The 7,003-nt window shown below is 41.6% G+C and overlaps 1 protein-coding gene across 1 annotated transcript in view; it reads right to left on the bottom strand.

Moving 5' to 3' along the window:
• Positions 1-2,949, bottom strand: part of TMC1 (transmembrane channel like 1) — a 219,104-nt gene extending 216,155 nt beyond the window's left edge. The window contains exons 1-2 of the mRNA XM_019650663.1: positions 2,903-2,949; positions 2,553-2,595 (exon numbers count right to left, since the gene is read on the bottom strand). The gene's annotated coding sequence lies outside the window, so the exon portion shown is untranslated. The remainder of the gene's footprint in view (positions 1-2,552; positions 2,596-2,902) is intronic.
• Between the last annotated feature and the right edge of the window lie 4,054 nt (positions 2,950-7,003).

The raw sequence follows: 7,003 nt of genomic DNA on the forward strand, positions 1-7,003 counted from the left end.
AGTGTCACTGGCCCTCATATGTGGGATCCGAACCGGGGCCCTCTGGCATCCCAAGCGAGTTCTTAACCATCGCGCCACTCGGCCGGCCCCAGTAAAGCATTTTTAATCAAAACTTACTTCTGCTTCTGCTGGCAGATTAGGTAATGTGAAACAATTCTCTCTCAAAAGATGACTAAGAAACCTTGATGACATTTTAAGAGACAAAAATCTTGGAAGCATCAAAGGGTCAATATGATATGAGGAATTATTGGGTTGTCAGAAAAGTCATGATGCATTTTTGCAATGAAAAACATAGAAAAAAATACATCATGACTTTTCCAACAACCCAATAATTATCAGTCCCAAGTACAGAAGGGATGGAAATCCAAATAGGTAAGCTTGGTACTTGGAGCCACTTTTGAATTGGAAGTATTTGACAGTTGGAGAGAGGCGGCCAAGAGGCTGAGTTGTACTTCTGGTATCTTTACAGAGCTGGGAAGAGAAAAATCAGTGTGTAGAGCCAGGCAAGGTAGGAATTCCATAAACTATCACTCAGTTTGGACTGGTAGCCCAAAGAGCTATATCCTAAAAGTAAGAGTAGGCCAGAAGTAAACTATTCCTTTTATGAACTACAGGTATGCTAGATGACCTGGAGAATATCAAACCTGGAACTTGGATTAAGGTTGGTTTGAATTATTAGTGTACCCAGGCACTTGGCTAAAGCAATAAATATCCTCTTTGGTGGACAAAACATAATTCTAGTCTTGAAATTTATTTGTGTACATTATGTTTGGGAAATTATTTGCCAAAAAAATGTCTAGCATACAATCAAACTATCCAGGCCTATGTGGAGACCAGATAATATGAATGTAAACCATGGACAACAAAAATAGACTCCAGACGCTCCAGATATTGGAATTATTCAATCAAGATATCAACAGCTGTATTTGCTAAGTTCAAGGAGATAAAAGTCAAGCTTAAAAATTCTGCGGAAAACAGAAAACAGGTGGCAAATTAGATATCCTAGAACAGAAAAACTGGATAACTGAAATAAAGAATTCAATAAACAAACTTCACAGTATACTAGACAACGCTGAAAAAAGTATTACTGAACTGAAAGATAGGTCACAAGAAATTATCCAGAATGAAACACAAAGACATGAAGATAAGAAATACAGATAGGAAGTAAGTGGCATAGAAAACACATTCAGAAGACCTTACATGCATTTCATTGGAATCTCAGATGACAGAAAGATAGTGGGGCAGAGGCATTATTTGAAGAGACAACCACTGAGATTATACTGGAACTGAAGAAATATAGCATTTAGCATCAGACTATGCTGCAGAAATACATACTGCAAAATGATTAGTAAAAATCAAGAAAGAAACATCAGTTGTGGGCAATCATACGAGTATATCTTGGCTGCGTCCACTTATACATTTTCATTCCCACCTGATCTTTAGTTGTTGCTCAACACAGGATCAACTGTCCCTGCTGTACCCTATTATTTTCTCCTGCAAGATCATTTAGCTCTGACACTCTCTTCCATGACTACGCAGCTCTCAGCCACATAAAATATTGTGCTGCTCTCCTACTGCCCTGGGCTTTGAAGAAACTCCATGAGGCGGTCTCATACCCACCTGTCGAGATGCACATCAGTGATATTTTCCTTATTCCCACTTCATGGTGATCATGTAGAAATCCTGACTTCTGCCAGACCCTATATTATGGGCCTCTTTGGCCTTTAATCCCAAAACCTACAGTGGAGAGGGGAGGGGTGCGGGGAGTATCTCTTATCCTCTACCCTCAGAACTTGCACAGAACCCTTATCAGGGATCCAAGTCTTCACTCTCTCCCGATTCTCTCCTTTCTCCTATAAATTGTTATCTAGCTGCAGGTGGAAAGAACTGGTTTAATCTGATAGTTTTATTCTAAATTTTCTCTCTTATACCCAGACCAGTGGATCTACTATTCAAAGGACAAACATGTGATTCTCTGTTAAATGATCTGATAGGTCACTTCTTCCCAGAAGCAATGAATGCCACTAATAAAACATAGTAAAGGCAAAAAAGAAGAAAATCAACCTGGGAACAAATTTAAATGAATATCTCAAAATATTATTTTACAATATATGAAGCCAAAAATTTTGACAAATGTATTATATTTATATTATTCTATTATTTATATTATAATTGTATTAATTATATATATGATATGATTATTAATTACATTTATATACACATATATTATATACAATGCACAAACATTATTTTATGTGCACAGGTTTACCACAGCAGAATTTATTATTCACAAAGTCATGTGAATTTTGGTTTAACACAAAAATATCTTCTAACTAACTTTTTGGTGTTCTGGAACCATATTTTGTTATATCTTTAAATAAGTGCATAATTATATAATTTTTGCCCTCGTCCAGCCTTCATGCTTCTCACCAGTCTTTTACAAGTTCACTAAAATAGTAAGGAGTGATTTTGCAATTATTTATCTAATTCTGTATGAAATCTATCATGTAAATGTGACCAAGGTCATACTGAAGCTCAGTTTGCAGGCTTACCTGCCTCAGGAACCCAGGAAATGTAGGAAGTGATGCAAACTCCCTGAAAGAAGAGAGGAGAAAGACATTAGGGCTGAGAGCCAAGTCTTGGGTACTCAGGTTCAGAACCTTTTGGAGGATGGAAGGGCTTCCCTAAGTTCTACTAAAGGACATGGGCCTATTCTCAGGTCTCAGAGAACAGGTGCAAGAATTATCTAGAGGGGTGGGAACCACAAGGTCATATTTAAGGGGGGAGGAGTCCCATTGTCCCTTAGTGACAGAGCTTCTACGTCTAGCTGACATACATAGAAGCCCTTTCTTCCTGCCACAGAAGCAGCAGTGGCAACAGGAACAATAACAAGTTCTCTTACGACAAGCGACGGACAGAACAAACAACAGTGGTGGCAGCAAGGAAGCAGAACCTGTGCTGGCATAGAGGGAGCAGGCAATGTCTGCAAAAGGCACAGCAGTGGTGCTGGCAACCACAACAAAGGGAATCCAGCAACAGGAGTGTGAGTCACTCAGGGCTTGGCAGAGGGAGGGCGAGTGTGGAGGAGGGCAGAGGAAAGAGTCCTCTCTCCTGATGGTAAACATCCCCCCCGATGAGCAGAGCCAAACCAGGAAACATCAGAATATCCACCTCTGGTTACACAAACAGATTGCTGGGCCCTACCACAGAGCTGCTACATCAGAATATCTGGAAGTAGGGCCGGCTGAGTGGAGTGTTGGTTATGGCATAGGCTGCAGTGGGGCTGGCCAGCAGCGGGCGAGAGCTTTCGTGAGCTGCCGTGAGCGGCTGTCCAATGGCCAGCGAGTGACTGCCTCACCCAGGAAGAGCGCAGTGATGGCACCAACTTGGGCCAGTGAAGCGACGTCCTCTGCAACTAGACTGAAGAACAAAAGGACAGCAACGTGTCTGTTCCCCTCCCCTAATTCCCCAATAAAATCTTAAAAAAAAAAAAAAGAATATCTGGAAGTAGAATCCAGGAATTTGAATTTTAAACAAGTTCTTAGGGTGCCGTTTTTAGCAGAACTACCCATATATCTGAGCAACTGGGAATCCTGTCCTGGGGCCTGACTTCAGAGAACCTTCTTCTAGCCAGGTTCCTCACCGGGCCAAGGCGTCCCTAGGGGTCAAGGGAACATGCCCAACACAGGACTCCATGCCCACCTGATACACAAGCACCCCCACCCAGGCCATGCTCCTCGTACTCAAGACCCTGGATTCTCTGTCCAAACGATAGTAAGACCAATTCCAGGCCCTGAATGGACTTCTTCCCCTAGTCTATTCTCCCATGGGTGGGCCATGCGAGTGCAAAACCCCAAACCAAGTATTTTTCAAGGGGCTTGGTGGGCATGGAGCTTAGACTTGACTGCTGGGCTGATTACATGTGCTCTGCAAGCTTCTCATGCTAGGACAAGTGCAGAACTAGGAAAAGAAAAGGGTCCTCTCTATTCTCTCTCCCCATCCACATTTGTGCCCTGGGCCCACAGGTGTTAGCCACATCTACTGGTCTAGACTAGAGACTCACTCATTATTTTTTGGCTCTTTTGTGTGTTTTTTTTTTAAGTCACAGGTGTTTTGTTCAGTTTTTTTTTGTTTTTGCTTTGTCTTATTTGACTCTGTTTTTAAGAAACAGAGAGGGAAAGAAAGCTCTTAGGGTCCAAATGCCAATTATAAAATGAATGAATGCTAGAGTTTAATCCTGCTGTGACTCTACAAGCTCTTGAATTTTCCCATGGCAGGTAAAGTTTTGGAGAACAAGGATTGCATAAGTAAGTGGCATCCTAAAACTTTGAATTCATAGAGCTCGTTTAGTTTCAGCAGTATCTGTGGCGCATTTATTCTGTGCTCCCCGTTGACCAAGATAATGAGAGGGTCAATAAGATAGGATGAATTTCCTCAAAACAAGGCCACTGGATAATTCAAGTTGTACACATGGAATGCAAAAAGAACAGGTGTGCAAGGGAGTATGTTATTATTTTTTTAAATTAAAATTTATTGGAGTGACAATTATTAGTAAAATTACTAGCCCCAGGTGTGCTAACAGCAATCGGAATTTAATGGGTCTTCAACAAGATCCTTTCCTTCTAGTCTCAAGGTTGCCACATTCTACAAGAGAACACACAGACTCACATACACTCCTACAAGAGGGCCTCATGCTTTCAAGGTTGAGGAACAAGCAAGACTGGTGAGTGATACTTAGTACAATGTTTACTTGTTTTTGGTTTTAAGGATTTTTTTCTTTTTTAATGTGAGCAAGGAAAGCAGCATGACAGCTCAAAGTATTTTTCTTTCAGCAATGACCTACCCACTGAGTTTCGTCACCCATGACAAGCTTTGCATTTGTCAACCACAGCTGGCCTCTGATAGGCTGAGAGTGGTCAGTGTTCCTTTCTGGGTGGAGTATTGAGCAATGCAACTTGGGAAGAGATTTAATTATTCACACTGTTGTTAAAGTTAGACATTTGTTTTGCCCTAAATTTATCATAACACAAGCCTAAGGCATGTGAGTCAGTCCAGACAACTACCCCAGGTAGTATCTGTTCCACTTTTATGCAAATGAAGTTGTGCCACAGAGGAAAAAGAGCAGCAGAGGCAGGAAGCAGCGAGCTAGGAGTGAGCTGGGAAATTCCAGCTGCCCTCCTGCCCTACTTATAAGGAATAGAGATGACTCATTGCTAGGAAGCACACAGATGTTGACTTGGCTAACAAAATCCTATGCAAAATTTAACCTCTCTGGACCTTTGCTTCCTTTCCTGGGAAAAATAAAACACCTAGATAGCATCGTTCGATATTGGTATGAAAGAACAGGCATACACATAATTTTTTGAATGTGTTAGTTCTTATGTCCTCGAAGCCTGCCTTCTTCTGGAACATATCTATATACAGAAGACAAACTACGAGAGAAACCCCCACAATCCGGGCTTCTGCTGTGCAGATGTGTGGTGGTCGGCTCCTTAGAGAGACACAGGATGTTCAGGTAAGCCATCTGTTAGTAAATCCTGATGTGTCCACCCAAACACAGGAGTCCAGAGACATGGGTTATAACTGTGGCTCTACACACTGAGTAGCTCTGTGACCTTAGTTTCCTCAACTGTGAAATCAAAAAGTTTGCCTCTTACGTCTCTTCCCTCCTTTATTGCTTTATGATTCTAGGACTTTAAAATAGTTGAAAATTTAAACCTATAATGTCTAACCTCTTTATCCTTTATCTACCATACGAATAAGCACTTGTATGAGATGCAAAATGTTTCTGTTACCAGTCTTCTCTCAGTGTAGATGCAGGAAAGCATGGCTTGGGTAATACTGGGTCAAGGATAAGACACAACTTGTAATGAAGTTAAAAACAATTCCTTGCTTACTTCATTGAGGTGTTGTAGTCATCCAATGAGATCACATCCTTGAGAAGTGTATCATGTATTGTGCTCTACAGACATATTGTAGACTGAATGTTTGTGTCCCTTCAAAATGTTATGTTGAAACCTAATGTGATGGTATTTGGAGATAGGGCCTTTGGGAGGTGGTTAAGTCATGAGAGCAGAGCCCTCTTCTCTCATAGAAGACACCCCTCAGACCTCTTGCCCCTTCTGCCATGTGACGTTACAGCGAAAAGACAGCTATTTATGAACGAGAAAGTGGGGCAGTGCCAGACACTGAATCTGCCAGCACCTTGATCTTGAATGACCCGGCTTCCAAAACTGTGAAAAATAAATTTCTGTTGTTTATAAACTACTCAGTCTATGGTGTTTTGTTATAGCAGTTCAAATAGACTAAGATCAAATGTTGTTACTATTGTGTTACTAATAACAAATGTAAGTGTGTTTATCCAACAAATGTTGATCAAGCATCTTCTATACATCAGGCATTAAAATGACACTGAACTTGTTTTCCAAGGGCTCACAGGAAATCAAAAGAGCTCAGATAAAATGATGACAATATCCTTAAAACTGTTTTTTACCTTTATGAAAAGTTTGAGATTGAATAAAAAACGAATTGCTAAAGCTATTTTCCTCTCTGTTTTCAAATGTTACACATCTTTTTAAATGTTCCTGCCCTGGGCCGGCCGAGTGGCGCATTGGTTAAGAGTTGGCTTGGGATGCCAGCTCTGAGCAGCAGGGCCCCAGTTCAGATCCCACATATGAGGGCCAGTGACACTGCCCTCTACAGCTAAGATGCTGAACAATGGCTCAACCTGGAACTGGGCTGCTGTGGGTCGCCGGCGATGGCGTGGGCTGCAGCCCCTGCTGCAGTGGGCTGCCATAAGCTACCGTGTGTGGCCATCCAGAGGCCAGCGGCCAATCTGCCTCACCTGGGAAGAGCACAATGATAATACCAACATGGGCCAGTGAAGAAACATCCTCCACAACTAGACTGAAGAACAAAACGACAGCAACTTGTCTGTTCCCCTCCCCCAATTCCCCAATAAAATCTTTAAAAAAATAAAAATAAAAATGTTCCTGCCCCTAAC

This window comes from Hipposideros armiger, unplaced genomic scaffold (genome assembly GCF_001890085.2).
Source record: "Hipposideros armiger isolate ML-2016 unplaced genomic scaffold, ASM189008v1 scaffold_144, whole genome shotgun sequence".
Classification (NCBI taxonomy): domain Eukaryota; kingdom Metazoa; phylum Chordata; class Mammalia; order Chiroptera; family Hipposideridae; genus Hipposideros; species Hipposideros armiger.